Source organism: Aethalodelphis obliquidens, unplaced genomic scaffold (genome assembly GCF_003676395.1).
Source record: "Aethalodelphis obliquidens isolate GAN/ISIS:26980383/991018 unplaced genomic scaffold, ASM367639v1 scaffold36, whole genome shotgun sequence".
NCBI lineage: Eukaryota > Metazoa > Chordata > Mammalia > Artiodactyla > Delphinidae > Aethalodelphis > Aethalodelphis obliquidens.
In genome coordinates this window covers 1,604,396-1,627,265 of record NW_020837980.1, presented here as the reverse complement: position 1 = coordinate 1,627,265, position 22,870 = coordinate 1,604,396, and the positions used below count along the sequence as shown (strand labels likewise).

Sequence of the window (22,870 nt, the reverse complement as noted above, 5' to 3'; positions counted from 1 at the left end):
TCTGGTCTATTGTGTCATTTAAAGCTTCTGTTTCCTTATTTACTTTCATTTTGGATGATCTGTCCATTGGTGTGAGGTGTTAAAGTCCCCCACTATTATTGTGTTACTGTCGATTTCCAGTTTTATAGCTGTTAGCAGTTGCCTTATGTATTGAAGTGCTCCTATATTGGGTGCATATATATTTATAATTGTTATATCTTCTTCTTGGATTGATCCCTTGATCATTATGTAGTGTCCTTCCTTGTCTCTTATAACATTCTTTATTTTAAAGTCTATTTTATCTGATATGAGTATTGCTACTCCAACTTTCTTTTGATTTCCATTTGCATGGAATATCTTTTTCCATCCCCTCACTTTCAGTCTGTATGTGTGCCTAGGTCTGAAGTGGGTCTCTTGTAGACAGCATATATATGGGTCTTGTTTTTGTATCCATTCAGCAAGCCTGTATCTTTTGGTTGGAGCATTTAATCCATTCACGTTTAAGGTAATTATCAATATGTATGTTCCTATGACCATTTTTTTAATTGTTTCGCGTTTGTTTTTGTAGACCCTTTTCTTCTCTTGTGTTTCGCACTTAGAGAAGTTCCTTTAGCATTTGTTGTAGAGCTGGTTTTGTGGTGCTGGATTCTCTTAGCTTTTGCTTGTCTGTAAAGCTTTTGATTTCTCCATTGAATCTGAATGAGATCCTTGCCGGGTAGAGTAATCTTGGCTGTAGGTTCTTCCCTTTCATCACTTTAATTATATCATGCCACTCCCTTCTGGCTTGTGAGTTTCTACTGAGAAATCAGCTGTTAACCTTATGGGAGTTCCCTGATATGTTATTTGTCATTTTTCCCTTGCTGCTTTCAATAATTTTTCTTTGTCTTTAATTTTTGCCAGTTTGATTACTATGTGTCTCGGCATGTTTCTCCTTGGGTTTATCCTGTATGGGAGTTGCTGTGCTTCCTGGACTTGGGTGGCTATTTCCATTCCCATGTTAGGGAAGTTTTCGATTATAATCTCTTCAAATATTTTCTCTGGTCCTTTCTCTCTTCTCCTTCTGGGACCCCTATAATGCAAATGTTGTTGCTTGTATTGTTGTCCCAGAGGTCTCTTAGGCTGTCTTCATTTCTTTTCATTCTTTTTTCTTTGTTCTGTTCCACAGCAGTGAATTCCACCATTCTGTCTTCCAGGTCACTTATCCTTTCTTCTGCCTCAGTTATACTGCTATTGATTCCTTCTAGTGTAGTTTTCATTTCAGTTATTGTATTGTTCATCTCTATTTATTTGTTCTTTAATTCTTCTAAGTCTTTGTTAAACATTTCTTGCATCTTCTTGATCTTTGCCTCCATTCTTTTTCCGAGGTCCTGTAGCATCTTCACTATCGTTATTCTGAATTCTTTTTCTGGAAGGTTGCCTATGTCCACTTCACTTAGTTGTTCTTCTGGGGTTTTATGTTGTTCCTTCATCATTAGTGTATAGGAATGCAAGAGATTTCTGTGCATTAATTTTGTATCCTGCAACTTTATCAGATTCATTGATTAGCTCTATGAATGAAATGCCATTTCATTTTGTCTATCTTTCTTTGCATGTGGTTTTTGTTCCACAGACTGCTGGATTGTAGTTCTTCTTGCTTCTGCTCTCTGCCCTCTGGTGGATGAGGCTATCTAACAATGAAGTTTCTGTTAATGAAGACAAGCTTTGGAAGGTGGAGGCATCTGAAGGCTAGACTCCAGCGGGAGAGCAGGGCTTCCAGGCTTGTGGCTCCTGCCTGGTGACTGAGGAAAGAATTTCTTGGCTCAGAGAATGGCCCAAACCCTCCTTCACCAGGAATCAACATTTGGTTATAGTGGTGTGAATCCTGCTGCCACTAGGTGGCAAGATAGAGGCAAAAATTCCAGGCAGATTTATAAGATTAGGAAGCCTGGTTAGCCATACTTCAGGCTTTGGAGGTAGGGTGTGGCCAATCAGGGTGCCACAGGGAAAGAACTTGTGCCCTAGAGTTTATTTCTCTACTACCAATTTTAATTCTACCCCTGGTAATGAAGTTTCTGGTGATGGAGTTTAGTGTATAGAATGTGTCATCTTAAAAGCATGAATCACAGGACTTCCCTGGTAATCCAGTGGTTAAGAATCCCCCTTCCAGTGTGAGGGACGTGGGTTCGATTCCTAGTTGGGCAACTAAGATCCCACGTGCTGTGAGGAAACTAAGCCTGCGCACCGCAGCTACTGAGCCCGTGTGCCACAACAAAGATCCCACTTGCCGCAGCTAAGACCCAACGCAGGCAAATAATAAATTAGTTAATTAATTTTTTAAAAAGCATAAATCATAAAGTCTTAGTTTTTAGAAACTTTGCAAAGCTCTACCATCAGGGCTTCCCTGGTGGCGCAGTGGTTGAGAGTCCGCCTGCCGATGCAAGGAAAACGGGTTCGTGCCCTGGTCCGGGAAGATACCAGATGCCGCGGAGCGACTAGGCCCGTGAGCCATGGCCGCTGAGTCTGCACGTCTGGAGCCTGTGCTCTGCAATGGGAGACGCCACAACAGTGAGAGGCCCGTGTACCGCAAAAAAAAAAAAAAAAAAAAAGCTCTACCATCAGGTTGGTAAGGCACTGTTATCCCTATTTTTTTAATTTAATTAATTTATTTTTAACATCTTTATTGGAGTATAATTGCTTTACAATGGTGTGTTAGTTTCTGCTTTATAACGAAGTGAATCAGCTATACGTATACATATATCCCCATATCTCCTCCCTCTTGCATCTCCCTCCCATCCTCCCTATCCCACACCGCTAGGTGGTCACAAAGCACTGAGCTGATCTCCCTGTGCTATGCGCTGCTTCCCACTAGCTATTTTACATTTGGTAGTGTATATATGTCCATGCCACTCTCTCACTTTGTCCCAGCTTCCCCTTCCCCTTCCTTGTGTCCTCAAGTCCCCTATGTTCTTCAGAACCTTTTTTTTTTTAAGGTTTCTTATGTATGTGTTAGCATACAATATTTGTTTTTCTTTTTCTGACTTACCTCACTCTGTATGACAGACTCTAGGTCCATCTACCTCACTACAAATAACTCAATTTCGTTTCTTTTTATGGCTGAGTAATATTCCATTGTATATATGTGCCACATCTTTATCCATTCATCTGTCAATGGACACTTAGGTTGCTTCCATATTCTGTAGAGCTGCAGTGAACATTGTGGTACATGACTCTTTTTGAATTATGGTTTTCTCAGTAGTGGGATTGTTGGGTTGTATGGTAGTTGTAGGTTTTTTTCTTTTTTTAGGTTTTTAAGAGCCTCCATGCTGTTCTCCGTAGTGACTGTATCAATTTACTTTCCCACCAACAGTACAAGAGGGTTCCCTTTTCTCCACACCCTCTACAGCATTTATTGTTTGTAGATTTTTTGATGATGGCCTTTTTTTTTTTTTTTTTTTTTTTTTTGGTGGTACGCGGGCCTCTCACTCTTGTGGCCTTTCCCATTGCGGAGCACAGGCTCTGGATGCGCAGGCTCAGTGGCCATGGCTTACGGGCCCAGCCTCTCCGCAGCATGTGGGATCCTCCCGGACCGGGGCACGAACCCGCGTCGCCTGCATCGGCAGGCGAACTCTCAACCACTGCGCCACCAGGGAAGCCCGATGATGGCCATTTTAACTGGTGTGAGGTGATACCTCATTGTAGTTTTGATTTGCATTTCTCTAATTAGTGATGTTGAGCATCCTTTCATGTGTTTATTGGCAATCTGTGTATCTTCTTTGCAGAAATTTTGTTTTACGTGAGGACTCCTCTGCGAAGACAGTAAGGTTGCGGTCCCACACCTGTGCCAGGCGTGGGCTCCACTGGGTGCACGGTAGCCTGGAGTAGCTCTGGATGGGAGCCCACTCAGTGGACCTTTCACAAGGCTCAGTGGTCCCTCTTCACTGGTCTCCTCAGGTCGTAGTCGCGTTTCTTTGACATACACCGACCGAAGTTTAAGTGCGTGTGTGTTATCCCTATTTTATAGATGCACAAATAGATGTCCATAGAAGTTGGTTTTTACAAGATCTCACAGTAAGTCACTGGCTGGTCTTGTTCTTTGAATTACAGTTCTGTGCCAGTTAAGCTATTCCTTTAAGTGCAGTCTATTTATGGGAAAAAGTAGAGACTAGAAGACGTTCTGGATTCTACCTTCTGCTTTCCATAGTTCTGAATGTACGCCCTGATGCAACCCAAACCTGGCAGGTAGTAATGACCAAAGTTGCCAGTCCTGTGACTACAACCTTCATTAGATTGTCACTTAAAATGCAAACCTATGAAGTCATAGCAGCTACCACATTGTGATGCTTACAGAATTGTGAAGATTGAGGGAGGAAGCCTATACGTGTGCCTGGCATATAACCTAGCATAATACCTGAATTTAATAAAATGTTTTTCCCTCTGTAGTTGCCTCTCCCCCCCATGTTTGTCTCTTGTTTTGAAAATATATTAGTTATCTGGGCATATTAATGATTAGTTGGAACCCACATGCTGAAGTCAGGGGAAAAACTTTCTTTTCAAGAGTCCAGGCCTTTAAATTGTCTTCCTTTTCTTTGTCACAGCAATGGACTTTGAAAAAAGTAGTGTTTCTGTGGAAACTGAATACATAATGCTTTCCTACTTGTTTTCAGAAGGGGAACAGTCCATAACTATGCTTCTTAATAGTTGCTTTCAAACATTTTAACCACAACCCAGTACAAAACTCTGTGTGTCCATATACATGTGTATTTGTGTCTGAAATAAAACTTAATGCTTTCTGTGTGTTTATATACCCTGCTATTTTCTATCAGATCCACTAAGGAGATGTGACCACAGTTTAAAAAATCTTCTGCCTTAAAGAAAGATAAGAAAACATTCGTTTTGGGCTTGTTTTTCTATCTTAACTAAAGACCTTTCAGGTTGGCAAATCCAGGGTCAAGTTCAAAATGAGAAGGTTATACCTCTTAGAACGTGTAAGTTTGGATCCTAGACCTTGGTGCTTCCAGTAGTACTTGAGGGGTATTGACATTTCCATTAGCTCACCTCACACTTAGTTGTGCCATAGCCATAATTAAAGGCAGTGAGAACAGAAAGAAAATGCAACGTAGGTACTGTGAATCACAGCCAACATTTCTGCTAAAACTTTTACTCACCCTGTTTTTCTTTCATGGGTCGATTTTAACCTTATTTCTTTCAGTTTTTGGATCAATGGGCTTGTGTTAACTCATATCACCTATCAAACCCACTTGAGACAGCTTAGGAAATTCAGGTGTGAATTGTTCGTTTTTTTTTAAATTTTTTAATTGAAGTGTAGTTGATTTACAATGTTGTGTTAATTTCTGCTGCAGAATGACTCAGTTATACACATATATACATTGTTTTTTATATTCTTTTCTATTATGGTTTATCCTAGGATATTGAATATAGTTCCCTGTATAAACAGTATAAACTGTTGAATAAAACAGATTGCTGCCTCAGCTGCTGATGGACTAGGGCAGCAGTGTTGACTGGTGCCTTCTTGTTCATACCCTGGGGTGTGTGATCTCATTTGCTCCCCATAGCCCTGTGAGAGAAGAGATGAAATCGCCTTCTTTATTCAAAACCACCGTCACCACTGAAAAACAAACAAGCAAATAAAATCCAAGGATTCAAGAGGTTAGCTAGCTTGTTCAAAGTCACATAGCTATAGGGGAGAGTAAAGCTTCAACCAGGTCTGCCTTATTACTAAAAACCTTGATACCAAAACCCTTCATAATTAAAAATGTTAATGTCAGGAGTACCTTTGTTGTGTATTAAGTACTAATTAAAATACTAACTCTTTGGGAGACAAATTAGTTAAAAGAGTATAGCACAAGAAAGAATTATTTAACTATCGTTGTTTAAAGGTAAATAACCATTCTTCTCAACTTTGTACTTCAGATATTCAAGTTGCCTTCCATTTGGAGGAACGTTGATACTATCCCCATAAATACAGTTTTTTTCCTCTGTGCAGCAAACCTGGAAAGCTGTGGTAAATGCCCATGTTTTATGGTTTGTCGTATTTCCCGTTTTTGTTCTGAAAAGCCTGTGAGGTAAGGGGACATGTGGTGATGATATTGTTGGCAACACTAAGATTTGAAAAGATTGTGTGGGAATTTAAATAAGAACTCTGGTCTTCTGATGGCCTGCCCACTTCTTTGCAGAGGCATTAATCCATGTGGGCAGAGTAATTGAGTGTTTTGGGTAAAGACCCAAGGTTAAAAATGACAGAGGAAGAGGACCTCACATTGCATTTGTTACTTGGGTTTAGAATGAAGCCGTGTCAAGACTGTTTTGTCAGTGTTCAATAAAGTAATCCCATGAGGGAAAGGTTAAAGTTCTGCACTTACCAGCTATTTCACATAGCCAATAACAGATAGGAATATTTTTTAAGTTGTGATTTTCCTTTCTGCCCCAAGTTTCTTTTTTTTTTTGCGGTACGCGGGCCTCTCACTGCTGTGGCCTCTCCCATTGCGGCCTCTCCCATTGTGGAGCACAGGCTCCGGATGCGCAGGCTTAGTGGCCATGGCTCATGAGATCATGGCTCATGGATCCCGTGGCATGTGGGATCTTCCCGGACTGGGGCATGAACCCGTGTCCCATGCATCGGCAGGTGGACTCTCAACCACTGCGCCACCAGGGAAGCCCTAATTATGTGATTTTTATATTATATTTGTGTTTTTAAGCTTTGAGCAGAGTGTGAACTGCTTTCAGGACTCATTTCTCAGGAATCTAGTAAGTAAGGAATAATAATGTGTGTATCCATTCCAGGCATATTCATGCATCTCTAAACAGTATGGTTTTCTGGAGAGCACCATGGTAGGGAGAAAGGTCAGGCATCCCCTAGTCAGGAGAAGCCACTTGTCCCTCATTTAGTGACTCTTCCTGTGTAGTTATTAAACTGCAGGACCCTCTGTATTAGTCAGGAGTCTTTAGAAAGACAGGACTAATAGGTTGTGTGTATACATATATATATTATAAGGAATTGGCTCATGTGTTTATGGAGGCTGCCAAGTCCAAATCTGGGGTGTCGGTTGGCAGTCTTGAGACCCAGAAGAGCTAGTGGTGCAGCTCCAGTCCAAAGGCCAACAGGCAGAGACCCAGGAGAGCCAGTGGTGCAGATGGAGTCCATAGGCAGTCTGCTGAAGAATTCTCTTTTGCTCAGGGAGGCCAGTCTTTTTGTTCTATTTGGGCTGTCAACTGATTGGATGAGGCCCACCCACATTATGGACGTCAGTCTGCTTACTCACAGTTCACTGGTTTAAATGTTTATGTTGTCCAGAACACCCTCCAAGTTGATGCATAGTGTTAATACCTCCCCCTCACACCCCGCCATGGGACATGCTAAAGCAAGGCCTCCTTAGAGGATATTGGGAGCCCTCACCACCCCTTGGGAGCCAGATGTTCATCCTATCCCATTCTCAAAACTTCTCTCAAACGCAAACAATTTTAATTAAACACACTAGGAAGAAATCTTATAACCTTTCTGAATCAAATTAATGGATAAGAAAGCACTTAAAAAAATTGTGAAGCAGTTTACAAATGCACGGAATTTAGGGATGTGGTGAGTGAAGAGGGTGTGGGTAGAGTTTAGCATAATTGGGTGGATTGCCACCTGTCGTGAGGATTATAGGTTGGCAAGAGAACAATAAACCTTTCTTTTTGTGACTGGACTGCACATAATCATACCCAGTGCAGTGAGGCCTTCTTAGAACCTTCTCTTAGGTTTACAGGAAAATCCCATCTTCATTCTATGGGAGGATGGCTTGGGTGGGACCTGGGAATTCTTGTTCTGCTACCCAGCTATTGAATTCTCACCAACTCTCACTGCTGCTGGTTCTCCAGAGGACTCCTTGTGGTGCTATGTGACCCATGGGTTGAACAACTGAATAGATGAAAAATATTATTTGTTTACATAGCAGCTATCTTTTGAGCCATATTATCTCATATAAACCTTGGGAGAAAAATAATAAAATGGACAGGGTGATTTTGTTGCTGTTCATACCGACAGAGTAACCACAATTTTACTTTCTCTAGTCAGTATAGGGCAGCATTTTGCACATTGTTGCTTAATAAATATTTTGTTTGAAAGAAATCTTATTCTATTTCTGTATTCATCCTCTTTTCTCTTACCTCTGATTTTTCCACAGCTCACATTTGAGTCCCCACTATATAAAGAATGCTGTATTATTTTTTAGGAGAAACTAAGTAAATAGAATTAGATCTCCTTCAGGAATTTTTAAATGAAACTAATTTATCTCAATATCATAGTGGAAATATTTAATACTAAATACTATATACCTTAATACTTTTTAAAGTGGAATACTTTTTTTATAACTTAAACCTTTCATTTTATTTTAGAGAATAAGCCTTTCTTTAGTTTAACTTGCAGCAATGGTGGTGTTTCTATTTTTCCAGTGAACTCTTAACAACAAAATGTTCATTAATTAAAAATAGCTGCCCAGTACAGGAAACAGCTCATATAGCAGCTTCTGACACTGTTCTAAAAACAGACCTGAGCTGCTTGTGTGCTGAATAAGAATGAGCACTGAAAACTTGTGAACAAACTCAGGTAAAAGCATGCTTTGTTTTAAGAAGGATCTGTGTGCCTTCACATTAATGTTTTTATGATTATAAGAGTCATTTGTTCTTACTGTTAAAAGACAGCAACAGCAACAAATGTTATAGTGGTATATTATGTAGAAAGTGGAATTCCCACCCAGATTGTGGTGTCTGTTTAGCCTGGTGGCTTCTAACAGATTCTTTTCTATGCATATACAACAGTATATACTTACTTTAAAAGTGGAATTATATGTTTTTTTCAACTTGGTTTTTCACTTATATTAGAAATTTCCCACATCGAATCTTTTAAAATCCTCTTCCTTTATTTTATTTATTATCTCTTTTAAGGCAGCATAGTGTTTCATTTTATAGCTGTACTACAATTTGTTTAAACCAGTTCCCTATTAATAGGCTTATGAGTTGATATTCTTTTAATTTTTTTTCTTTGAAAGTTATTGTTTTTAGGGCAGATGCACTTGTAATTGAACAAATTTACCAAATGTAATTTGTTGATAGTGTAACATATTGAGAGTTTACTATGTGCCTAGAACTCTTCTAAGCACTGTTCTGTGAAAATTAGAAGAATAATGCTACCATCTTATGAGGGATTTACTATTATTGTCCCTATTCTCAAGATGCAGAAAGCCTCCAGGCTCCCTATATGCCATCATGGTCATCCATAGGATGGACTGAAAGAGGGATGATGGCTCAGATATTTAGGGCTCTTTAAATCCAAAGGAGCTAAGCAGATGGGTAGCAACTGCATCAACACAAGAGAAAGCAGAGCTTACAAATTCTTATTGGAGTTTCGGATGTTAAAAATCTTTGCTGGTTGCCATAACAACAGGCTTTGGAAGACCTGCCATCTTCACTCTTGTGACTGTGCCTTGAGGATTCCCTGGCTGTTACCACAGATTGTTTGGTGTCTGTGTATCCCCTGCTGACTTCCAAATTCCTATTGTGAATTTATCTGATACACAGGGCCTTCCTCAGTTTTGTCTGTACCCCTGGTATGCCTTGCTAAGATCTCCTTCCCTGGTCAGTCCTCCCTGATGGCCTGTGTAGGTGCTTATTGTTTTCTACTGAAAATGGAAGCTGTTAAGTTTTTGTTATTATTAGTGGCTTAAGACTCTAAGATCTGTCTGTAAGATAGCCTCTAAAAAAAGTTTCCTGAGACTTAGAAGGTATGTTTCATTTGCTTAAATGATGGTTAAATTGATCTTAGGTATAATATATATATTTTTTAAATTGAAATATAGTTGATTTACAATGTGTTATTTTAAGGTGTACAGCGAAGTGATTCAGTTATACATACATACATATATATATATACACACATATATATATATATATATATGTTCTTTTTCAGATTCATTTCCCTTATAGGTTATTACAAAATATTGAGTATAGTTCCCTGTGCCATATAGTAAGTCCTTGTTGGTTATCTATTTTATATATAGTAGTGTGCATATGTTAATCCCAAACTCCTAATTTATCATCTCCCCCCTTTCTCCTTTGGTAACCATAAGTTTGTTTTCTATGTCTGTGGGTCTATTTCTGTTTTGTATATAAGTTCACTTGTATCTTTTTCTTTTTTTTTTTTTTAAATTCTTCATATAAATGATACCATATGATATTTGTCTTTGTCTGGCTTATTTCACTTAGTATGATAATCTCTAGATCTATCCATGCTGGACATTAAATTTTTAGAACAAAAAGTTTCCATTACATTTCTTCATAATTATCTAGTCTATCGTGACTAGAGAGAAGTGAAGTTTAAAATACCACTAAAAGGGACCTGTGTTTCGGTTATTTATTTTAGTGTAATAAACCACTCCAAAACTTGTTAGTAGCTTAAAGCAGCAGTTTGTTATTTTGTGGTTCAGTGGGTTGACCAGGCAGTTCTGTTTTCATGTCCTGTCAGCTGGTTGCTAGAAAGGCTGTGATCCTCTGAGGTTTGGATAGGAGCTCAGCTAGGACCCAGTGGCTGCTTAGGTCACCTGAGGTGTCTGGGTTCCAAAATGGAAAAAATAGATGCTGCCCAACCAAATAAGGTCTGGGCCCAGAATTGGTACTGCATCATTTCTGTCCTATTCTAATCGTCTAAGTAGTAATAGGCTCAGCCCAGAGTCAATGTGGGAAGGGACTCTACAAGGACATGAGTACCTAGAAGTGTGTACACAAAATTTTAGAACCACTGGTCTAAAGGAAAAAGTCTATGAGGAACCTAAAATCTTTATGAGGGGTCAACAAAGGGTTGTACAGCCACATCCTCAAGGCCACATTTTACTGGCAATGCAGGATTTGATCTTTGCCCTGAGCCATTCCTCCCTCCCTCCCTCCCTCCCTCCCTTCCACAAGACCCCAGTTGTGTTTTTTTAAAGATTATTTATTTATTTATTTTATTTTTATATTTTTGGCTGAATCGGGTCTTTTTGGCTGCATTGGTGTTGTGGAACACGGGATCTTCGTTGAGGCATACGGGATCTTTTGTTGAGGTACACGGGTTCTATAGTTGAGCCTTGCGAGCTCAGTAGTTGTGGTGCGCTGGCTCAGTTGCCCCGCGGCATGTGGGATCTTAGTTCCGTGACCAGGGATCGAACCCATGTGCCCTGCATTGTAAGGCAGATCCTTTACCACTGGACCACCAGGAAAGTCCCAAGAGCCCGTTTTTTTTATTTGATCATTTCTTGCATATGAAGTACTCCTCGATGACATCCTTGGCCTGAGACTGTTTGCCATAGTCCCTAACCACCACACAACCAACCACGTTACAGGGTTTTCCCTGTCAATTTTACAGAGACCTACTCATTCCCCTAGTTTCTTGTTGTCATCAACCTTAATCAGGTTGATTTGGTGCTCAGCGCAAAGGGCCTCCACCAACTTGACTTACATAGGCTCATCACAGTTGGATTCAAACACACAAAGATGGGCTTGGAGCTTGTCTAAGGCTTTGGCAGCTTCACGAATTCCACATGCTAGGCCATCGTGGATGAGGGCGGTCTTAAGCACCTCTTGCAGAGCAGTATTAACATCCATTATACCTCTGGCAGCAGTGCTTTTTTCAGCTATGGTGGTGGCTATGGCAGTGGCTTACGGGTGGAGCTGAATCTTGAATGCACCCGAGCCTCCACCTCCGCGGGACTCTGCCACAGCAGGGAAAGAGCTACCTGGAGCCATTTCTTACTTTGAGCTTATTTTTTGCTAAGATGCTGAAATGAGCAATGGTTTTATTTTTGAACTGGTCAAATCTGACCCCTTTATATTTCCTCTAAATTCTGTTTGAAAAGGAACCAAACAGTGCCTTTTTTAGTTCATCTCACTATATAGGCAGTTAAAATGAATCAGTTGATACTTTCAACTTTCTTCCTTGAATTTTCCTTAGCCAGATCATTGAGGTCATTAGGTACCATTTCCACCTTCCACATCACTGCATGCAATGGTTTGCTAATTGTTCTCACAGTACATAACTTGGGTCCCTTTTCTTCAGGCACTGATACACTTCTTCACCTTTTTCAAATCTTTATTAGCAATCTCCTCAAAACTCTTCCAGCTTCCACCCACCACGTGGATCCAAAGCCAGTACATATTTTAGGTTTTTGTTGCAGCAGAACCCCACTTTTGGTACCAAATTTTGTTTCAGTTATCTATTGCTGCATAACAAATCACCTCCAAAATTAGTGGCTTAAAACAACAATGGTGTTTTTGCTCACGATTTTGGGATTTGGTAGGGTTTGATAAGGACAGCTCACCATATCTCACAGTCTGTGTGCTGTCAGCTGAGACAACTTGATTAGGGCTGTAGGATTTATTTTCGAGATAGCTCATTTTCATGCCTGGCAAGTAGGTGCTGTCAGCTGGGTATTTCTTCTTTTCCATGTGGGCTTTTCTCATTTCATGTGGCTGTTTGGACCTGCTCACAGCATGGCAGTTGGACTCCAAAAAGAAGGAGGCAGAAGTTGCCAGGCCTCTTAAAGATTTAGCCCAGGATTGGCACAATGTCATTTCTGCCCTTTTTCCTTTGGACAGTCGTAGGCCCAATCCAGAATCAAGGAGGTGGCAAAATAGACCCCACCTTTTGGTGGGAGTAGTGACAGAGAGTATGTGGCTGTCATGAGTCCACTCTACTCTGTTAGGGGTTTTTTTTTTTTGACAGTATTGAAAAGGCACTCTTGGCTCAAGTTATGAGATGGTGAAAAATAATTGTTTATTATTTGAAGTAAAGTCGTGAGCTCTGGAAGAAGGTTAAAAGAAAACTTTTATATATAAAGAGCATTTCAATATCTGTGAAAATTTTAAATGTTATATTTTACTGGTGGACAAAAGTCATTTTTGGGGGGTAGAATTAATTTTTAAATTCCTTCTCATCCACAGGGAGATCAGCTTGGTGCTTTGTGATCACCTAGAGGGGTGAGATAGGGAGGGTGGGAGGGAGACGCAAGAGGGAGGGGATATGGGGGTATATGTATACATATAGCTTATTCACTTTGTTATACAGCAGAAACTAACACACCATTGTAAAGCAATTATGCTCCAATAATGATGTTTAAAAAAAAATTCCTTCTCATCAGAATAATACTTTTTTTTTCATTTAACAAATGTTTATTAATTATGAACTCTGTTCCAGGCACTGCACTAAGCATTGGGTAGCCAATATTTATTTATTTATTTACTCTTAAGCACCTCTGGTATCAAGATTTGTATGCGACAGGGATGTCTGAATGCACTTATGTATCTTATTTGGTCTTAACACTGACCTGTTTATTTTTAGTAAAGGTTGCCTTCTGTGTTACCACATGTAGAGAAATAGTCCCCTTCCAAAGATTCCCCTTCTTGAAATAGGGACAAAATGCTGTTTAAGAGTTGTGTGCAATGAAAGGGGGACTCTGGATGCTTTGTTGAAGTGATTGTGGTAAAGCAGAGGGTGAATAATGGGATGAAAGGATCCCAAGGTTTTCTATCATTTGGAACTTTTGTGTGCAGCTCTTTCCAGATTGGCAAGAGAGGACAAAACAGACGATGGTTGCCCAAGCTTTTGCTTATTCACCCAAATCATCTATTAGGTAAGGTCATACAGGCTAGTAAATGACTTCCTGAATTTGTTAAGCACTTACGTTAGTAAATTTTTCGCTATCCAATTTGAAGCTCTTAAAATCAAATTAATGCTCTATTACAATAGTGATTCAAAAGAGTTTAAATACATCTTGTAGCTTTAAAATTCATATAATCTGACTGGTATTAAATCTTTGACCTTTAACTTTAGTTCCTTTTTTAGCTTTGATTTCATGCTTTGGGGTTTCGTTATACGTTATCTTGATAGCACTGATAAGTTGTTAAATATTGAAATAATTTGAGCATGTTTTCTTTAATTTGATTGTTTATAAAAATGTTTGGGGCAACATTGGTTTCCCTCACTTGCTTTTACTTTTACTCTTCCACAGTAGTTGTCAAGTGTGACTAATAATTTGCTTCCTCTTTCTGTCTCTCCTTCGTTCTTCTTTTTATGTTTTTCTTCTTTATTCTCCTACTACCCTATGAAGTCTGGTGCAATGATATATTCAGGAATGAGATAATGGGTGGTGTGGATGAGATGATTATTATACATGTATTTATGATTCTGTATGAGGGATCCTTCTAGCTTCTTTTTTTTTTTTTAATTTTTTTTTCCAGCCCAGAAGGTCCACCATTCATTTTTTCTTTTTAAAATTTATTTATTTTAATTTGTTTATTTTTGGCTGCATTGGGTCTTCTTTGCTGCGTGCGGGTTTTCTCTAGTTGTGGCAAGCGGGCGCTACTCTTCATTGCGGTGCACAGGCTTCTTATTGCTGTGGCTTCTCTTGTTGTGGAGCATGGGCTCTAGGTGCGTGGGCTTCAGTAGTTGCAGCACGTGGGCTTAGTAGTTGTGGCTCGCGGGCTCTAGTGTGCAGGCTCAGTAGTTGTGGCACACGGGCTCAGTTGCTCTGCGGCACGTGGGATCTTCCCAGACCAGGGCTCGAACCCGTGTCCCCTGCATTGGCAGGTGGATTTTTAACCACTGGGCCACCAGGGAAGCCCCTAGCTTCTTCTTGATACTCTTCAGCGTCAAACTTCCCTGGCATGATATCATTACCAGCAGTTTGGAAAGTGATGCCTATGCTCTTCGTTGTCAGAAAATACCATCTTCTGTTTCTTTACAAATTAAACTTCCACTTGTTTTGGGGTGTCTTAGGTACTCATCAATCCATCAAGCAATTAGTGTGAGTGTGAGAACTAGTAAAGCATTCTGGGGACACTTAGGTGAATAGGAAATGGTCACTGTTATTTGCTTCCTACTCTCCAGTCTTCAAATTCTTCCTTCCCCGTCAGATTTGAAAGCTTGGCATGGTTTTCTGAAGGCTTGGGTTAGACACCTGTAGAATGTTGGTGGGGGGTGGGGGTGAGGTTGCTGAGTTATTTTGGTACTCTCCTGTCTTCACAACTGTACTTCACTAGTCATTAAATAGGATCTTACTTATTTCAGGGTTTATACAGCCTACTGTAGTCTCACTATTTTGAACTCCAGTTGTTAAGAATGTATTTTTGTATGTATTTAAAAATTGTCCTTTATTTCCCTTGGGTAGTTCCTGATTACCTTCCAGGTATTTTCATAGAATATTCATTTCTCGACTAACTAATTTTAATCCCCTTCAGATTTTCTCATATCCCGCTTTTCCCCATAGCTTTAGTAAATTGTCCAAATAGTTACATATATTTACATTCAACAGAATTATTTTTCCACTTGACCTGCCCTCCATAGATACCTAAGCAGCAAAATTCATAAAACCTTTTTAACCATGAACTCTTTAAAAATATAATTCGTAAAATAATTTAATGTAGGACTTGGAAGGGACCTTTGAAATTATGTGATTTAGAGCCCTTCTCTTCTGTTGTTGCATAAGTAATGCACAGGTTTGATACATAGAATTAATATAATCAAAAAAGGGAGGAAGACAGTGCTGCATGTAATTGGAGGATACTTTATCTGTTTTATACCTTTAATCTGCCTTGTTTATTGTTTTAATTGCAAAATGCCCTATGGTGCCCTTTCATTTCTTTGTAAATTATATAAAGCCAGTCTTTCAACAAAATCTGCTTATTTGCCCCAATGGGTATATTTGTTGTGCTTGTGGTATTCTTGATTTTTAACTCTAGTTAACCAAGATCATTTTGACTCCCAGAACTTGTTTGAACTACCACTTTTTATTTTGGTAGCATTTACAAGCTATTTCTAGTTCTTCCTTTGGGTTGCTGTTAAAAAATATACCCATGAAATCTATAAAGTGTTGATGAATGAAATCAAAGATCTAAATAAATGGAGAGACATACTGTGTTCCTGGATTAGAAAACTCTCAATATAGTAAAGATGATCTCCCCAATTAATATAAAGGTTTAACACAATTCTTATCAAAATTCTAGGAAAATTTTTATAGGTGTGGATAAGATTATTCTAAAATTTACATAGAAAGACAGAGTAACTAGAATAGCTAAAAGAGTTTTGAGAAAGAAGAACAATGTTGGGAGAATCACTCTATCCAGTTTTAAGACATGTGGCTACAGCAATCAAGACTATGGTATTGCCAGAGGGATAGACGAATAGATAAATGCAACAGAATAGAGAAATTAGAAGTAGCCTCACACAGGTAGAGCCAGCTGATTTTTGACAAAGCTGCAAGAGTAATACAGTTTGTCTCTTCAACAAATGGTGCTAGAGCAATTGGATATCTATAGACCAAAAAAAAAAAAAAGAAAACCCCCAAACCCTAAACCTTAGAATATATCCATAAATTAACTCAAAATAGGTTATCAATTTAAATGTAAAACATAGGGTTTCCCTGGTGGCGCAGTAGTTGAGAGTCCGCCTGCCGATGCTGGGGACACGGGTTCATGCCCCGGTCTGGGAAGATCCCACATGCCGTGGAGTGGCCGGGCCCGTGAGCCATGGCCGCTGAGCCTGCGCGTCCGGAGCCTGTGCTCCGCAACAGGAGAGGCCACAACAGTGAGAGACCCGCGTACCGCAAAAAAAAGAAAAAAAAAAGTTAAATCTTAAAAAAAAAAAAAGTAAAACATAAAACTGCAAAACTTTTAAAAGACAGCATAGGAGAAAATCTTTAGGGCTTGGCAAAAAGTTATTAGCCATATATACCCAGAAAAAAACATAATTTGAAAAGATACGTGCACCCCAATGTTCATTGCAGCACTATTTACAATAGCCAGGACATGGAAGCAACCTAAATGTCCATCAACAGAGGAATGGATAAAGAAAGTATGGTACATATATACAATGGAATATTACTCAGCCATAAAAAAGAACAAAATAATGCCGTTTGCAGCAACATGGATGGACCTAGAGATTGTCATACTGAGTGAAGTAAGTCAGACACAGAAAGACAAATATCATATGATCTCACTTATATGTGGAATTTTTAAAAAGGGTACAAATGAACTTATTTACAGAACAGAAACAGACTCATGAAAGAACTTATGGTTACCGGGGGGAAGGGATTGATAGGGAGTTTGGGACTGACATGTACACAGTGCTATATTTAAAATGGATAACCGGGACTTCCCTGGCGGTCCAGTGGTTAAGACTCCACGCTTCCATAGCAGGGGGCATAGGTTCGATACCTGGTCAGGGAACTAAGATACCACATGCCGTGTGGCATGACCAAAATTAAATAAAATTAAAGGAAAATAAAAATGGATAACGAACAAGGACCTACTGTATAGTACAGGAACTATGAACAACCTAAATGGGAAAATAATTTGAAAAAGGATACATGTATATGTATAACCGAATCACTTTGCTGTACACCTCAAACTATCACAACATTTTTAATCAACTATACTCCAATATAAAATAAAAAGTTAAAAAAAAACAGAAGTAGAGTCACAGATGTAGAAAACAAACTTATGGTTACTGGGGAATAAGGCGGGAGGGATAAACTGGGAGATTGGGATTGACGTATACACACTATTACATATAAAATAGATAACTAATAAGAACCTACTGTATAGCACAGGGAACTCTACTCAATACTCAGTAATGGCCTATATGGGAAAAGAATCTAAAAAAAGAGTGGAGGGCTTCCCTGGTGGCGCAGTGGTTGAGAGTCCGCCTGCCGATGCAGGGGACACGGGTTCGTGCCCCGGCCCAGAAAGATCCCACATGCCGCAGAGCGGCTGGGCCCGTGAGCCATGGCCTCTGAGCCTGTGTGTCCGGAGCCTGTGCCCCGCAAAGGGAGAGGCCACAACCGTGAGAGTCCCGCGTACCGCAAAAAATAAAAATTAAAAAAAATTTTTAAAAATTTAAAAAGTGGACATATGTATATGTATAACTGATTCACTTTGCTGTACACCTGAAACTAACAACATTGTAAATCAACTATACTCCAGTAAAAAATTTTAAAAAAAGTTATTAGCCATGTGACCAAAAGCATGAATATAAAAGAAAAGACTGATAAATAAAATTTCATCAAGGGACTTCTCTGGTGGCACAGTGGTTAAGAATCTGCCTGCCAACACAGGGGACTCAGGTTCGAACCCTGGTCTGGGAAGATTGCACATGCTGCGGAGCAGCTGAGCCCATGTGTCACAACTAGTGAGCCTGCACTCTAGAGCCCTCGAGCCACAACTGCTTAGCCCACGTGCCACAGCTACTGAGCCCATGCAGTGCAAATACTGAAGCCCACGTGCCCTAGAGCTTGCGCGCCTCAATTACTGAAGCTCGTGCGCTCTAGGGCCCGCATGCCACGACTACTGAAGCCTGCGCTCCACAACAAGAGAAGAAGCCACCACAGTGAGAAGTCCGTGTGCTGCAACGAAATGTAGTCCCTGCTTGCCACAACTAGAGAAAGCCTGCGTGCAGCAACGAAGACCCAATGCAGCCAAAGAAAAAATTCATCAAAATTTAAAACTTTTGCCTGTTAAAAGGGTGAAAAGAAAAGCTATAGACTAGAAAAATATTTGGAAACCCTATATTTGACAAAGGACTCCTATCTAAAATATATAAAGAACTGTCAAAACTCAACAGAGGGCTTCCCTGGTGGCACAGTGGTTGAGAGTCCGCCTGCCGCTGCAGGGGACACGGGTTCGTGCCCCGGTCCGGGAAGGTCCCACATGCTGCGGAGTGGCTGGGCCCGTGAGCCATGGCCACTGAGCCTGCGCATCCGGAGCCTGTGCTCCGCAACGGGAGAGGCCACAACAGTGAGAGGCCCGCATACCGCAAAAACAAAATAAAGCAAACAAACAAAAAAAACTCGACAGAAACAACTCAAACAGTCTAATTAGAAAATGGGCAAACAACATGAAGACACATTTCGCCAAGAAAAGATATACAGATGACAAATGAAAATAAGCACATGTGGACACTCATCGTATAATCTAGCATTTGCACTTTGGAGCATTTATCCCAGGGAAATGAAAACTTAGATCCACACTAAAACCTGTGCAAAATGTTCATGGCAGTTTTATTTGTAATAGCCCGAAGTTGTGAACAAACTCATGTTCATTAACATGAATGGCTAAACTGTGGAACATCCACATTATGGAATTCAACACGCCAATAAAAAGGAACACTATTGATGCTTACAAGAACTTGAATGGATCTCAAGGGCATTAGGTTGAGTGAAAAAAGCCAATCTCAAAAAGTCACATACTGTAGGATTCCACTTACAAAGCATTCTGTAAATGACAGCATGATATGGACAACAGATTAGTGGCTGCCAGGGGTTAGGGACGGTGAGGAGAAGGGTGTTGGGTATGACTACAAAGGGGTGGCATGAGGGAGCTCTTCATGATGATGGAATTGTTCAGTATCTTGATTGTGGCGGAGGTTACACAAGTCTATTCAAGTGATAAAATGGCATAGAACTAAACATACACATTGTACAAATGTCAGTTTCTTGGTTTTGGTATTGTATTTATGGTTATATAATATGACATAATGATTAGGGGAAACTGGGCCTCTCTGTAGTATTTTTGCAACTTCCTATGAGTCAATAATTATTTCAAAATACACTTATGTATTTTATATATTTTATTCAAAATATATATACGTATACCCAGACTTAGCCATGTGTGGTCCACTAGCCCCAAGTTGCTTTTAAAATTAACTAAAATAAAATTTTAGTTCCTTGATCACACAAGTCATGTTTCAAATGCTCATGTGGCTACCTTATACTATAGCACAAATATAGAACATTTCCATCAACACAGAAAGTTCAATTGGCACAACTGCCTTAGACAAATCAATGCCATTTGCCATACATGTGGGCACCTACACATTTCTTAGTAAACTATCTTAAATTTATAAATCAAAAGACATTAGTATGTACCAGCAAAATTTAAATAGAAAAAAAATGGATTTAATGTGATGCTTTTAAAAGCTACCATGATTTTTGAGGCTATACCCCATATTTTAATAAGAAAAGGGAATGAAACATTTGCTTCATGTTTGAAATAGGAATAGGTTTTTTTCCTTATCTGCCAAGGCAGTTGCACTTTCTTTCCATAATCACAATATAGAATATATAGGCAATGGGCAAAATAGAAGGGGTGGACAGGTAGGGGAAAGAGGTATCAGCAGGAAGAATACTTTAAACATCCCATATTTTTTGTTATTTTCTGTTTCTTAGTGACCAGTTTACCAATGGTAGCTTACTATTGCAGAGGAAGCATGGTTTAGCGACCAGACCTTAAACCAGAATTCTGTTTCTGGTTCAAAGTGACCTTGAGGGAAGTGACTCTTCTCATTCTCATAACTAATAAGCAAATTAAGATAAAACTGACTATTGCTCTGGTGGACTATAGGATGTTATTCTAAAATTATTCTAATGTTTTAGGCTATGTATAAAACTCTTCACTTACAAGTAGATTAAATACAAAGTTTTGAGGAACTTACTTATGGCAAGAGTCACATGAAGTAGAAAGAGGAAGTTTGTTTTAGCAGGCATGAACAGTTTTAGTATTTGAGTTTGGGGGTTAAAGTCAAGAAAACTCAGACATAGGGTAAAAGTTTTTCTTATCCTTTCACAGGTTAGTAATTTTGGGAAAACTTTGGGAGAATGGCAGGCAGTTTGCATTTTAGATATCAGGTTTTGAAGTTAAAAAGTCCAGGGTTTGAATTGCAGCTCTGCCAGTTACTGTCTAAGTTATTTAACTTTAGTTCTCAGTTTTACCATCTATACAATGGGGCTAATTAATGCCTTTTTGTTAGGGTTGTTATGAGAAGGGTATATAATAATACAGAGCTGTAATTACTGATCATAATATTAATTTTATCAAGACATGGAATGGAATGACGATGGTGTTAGGAGCAAACAAATAGCTTTGTTTACTCTTTTATGAAGATTTATTTTTAGCCACATAATAATGGTTTTCTTGGGGGAGTACTAATTTTGGCTTTATAACAAATTGGTTGATATTGTGGTTCCTAAAGCTGTTCTTAATGTGTGGCTAAATTGATCAAAATCACTTGATTTAAAGCCAAGAGGGATAAATCTGTTTTTGTAAAATCTAGCAGACCAAAGTATAAGCAGAAAACTAAGACAAATAAAAGCACACATTTATGAAATTTTATTTCAGTGCAATTCCTGTAACATGTTTCTACAGCTATATTCACATAATATCTGAATGAACAGTGAAAGGGTTTACTTAGGGGCTTCCCTGGTGGCGCGGTGGTTGAGAGTCCGCCTGCTGTTGCAGGGAACATGGGTTCGTGCCCCGGTCTGGGAAGATCCCACATGCCGCAGAGCGGCTGGGCCCATGAGCCATGGCCGCTGAGCCTGCGCTCTGCAACGGGAGAGGCCACAACAGGAAGAGGACCGCCCACCGCAAAAAAAAAAAAAAAAAAGAAAAAAAAGAAAGGGTTTACTTAATTATAAAGATATATTAAAAATCTACAATGTACAATGTCAAATTATCAGAAAATGTTCCATATGAATTTTCTTTTTCTTTGCCTGCTAAACTGCTAAACCATTGAAAAAGAGGTCAAGAACCAGAGCCAACATACTTATTTGGATCCTTCCAGCCCTGGTGCACTGTAGCAGAGCAGAACAGTTCCAGTTTCAGCCAGTCGTTCACTGGCATGTGGTCAGTTTGAAGTTTCCTGCTGTATTCCTCTAAACTAAAGAGAAGGAACCAAAAATGCTGACGTCCTCATTTGACTTCATCACTCATGCCTGAGCACATACACCAACACTTCCTGTGCAAAACCTACCCTGACTCTGCAGAGGACACTCTCAGCCCTCAGCTGATCTGGGTGGGGATGCTGGCTTGGGTTGGTGAAGTTTGGAAAGCATTAGCCCTCGGTTGGATACCTCACACTGTATGAACATGCCATGTCTCATTACTATGCCTTTCATTTCATAGAGATAAGCTTTCAAAGCTTATAATAACAATATTCATTGATAGTAAGTGATTGTTACAGGCCAGTTAGTAGCTCTCAAGACCACCACCCTGTGAAAGTAGTATACTGGATGACAGCACGTTTAAGAAAGAGCTAATTTAGAAATATAATGCTATGGAAATTGAACTGAAAAAAATCTATGAGAATATCTGAAATGTATATATCTTGTCTCTCTAATATCAGTATGTCTGTATCTATCCTACCTTAACACTCCTGGCCTCAGTTTTCTTATCCATACAAAGGGAGGATTTCTAAATTTCTAAGGCTTTGTGATTTTAGCATGTGTTTCTCCAAGTAGTTTTCTCCATGTTTCCACTTCTTGGTTCATAAGCTACATTAATGTTTATTTTATTCTACCTGTCAAAATTTCCTCAAGTACTTTAAGGTAATACACTATTTTCAGTTTGTTATTCTTTCAGAAACAGAATAATTTGAAGAAGTGCTGTTGCAAAGTTGTACTGAGTCTAGATATTATAGTTTGATTCTGACTACACCATCTAAATATCACGTGAAAGGGAAATTAGAATTTGGGTTATTATGTAAATGTTAAATCCATGTGGTGATAAACCTTAGATGTTTTGAGACGTCTATGTTATGTGATACATTATCTAAAACATTGACTTTAATTAGTAATTTTCTCTTACAAGCATGGCAGGGATGGAAAGTTTGCTCATTGGTGCCTCTCCTTTAAAATCCTGATTTTTTTTTTTTTAAATGAAGAAGTCATTTGGGATTGCTAGTAACCCGGGAAGGAAACAAGGTCCCTTTGCTTGGGGGGACCTTGGTTTTGCTATTCAGCATTTCTTATGACTTTCTTATGACCATGAAAAAATATGCTAAGATTCTTTATGACCTAGTTTTTTTTTTTTTTTTTTTTTTTTTTTTTTTTTTTTTTTT

The 22,870-nt window shown here is 39.3% G+C and overlaps 1 protein-coding gene and 1 pseudogene across 2 annotated transcripts in view; one reads left to right on the top strand and one right to left on the bottom strand.

Annotated features, from left to right (window-relative positions):
* The window catches only part of FGD4 (FYVE, RhoGEF and PH domain containing 4), a 206,440-nt gene that overhangs the window by 45,273 nt on the left and 138,297 nt on the right, over window positions 1-22,870 (top strand). The window lies entirely within an intron of this gene.
* LOC113632300 (40S ribosomal protein S12 pseudogene) lies at window positions 11,211-11,643 on the bottom strand (annotated as a pseudogene).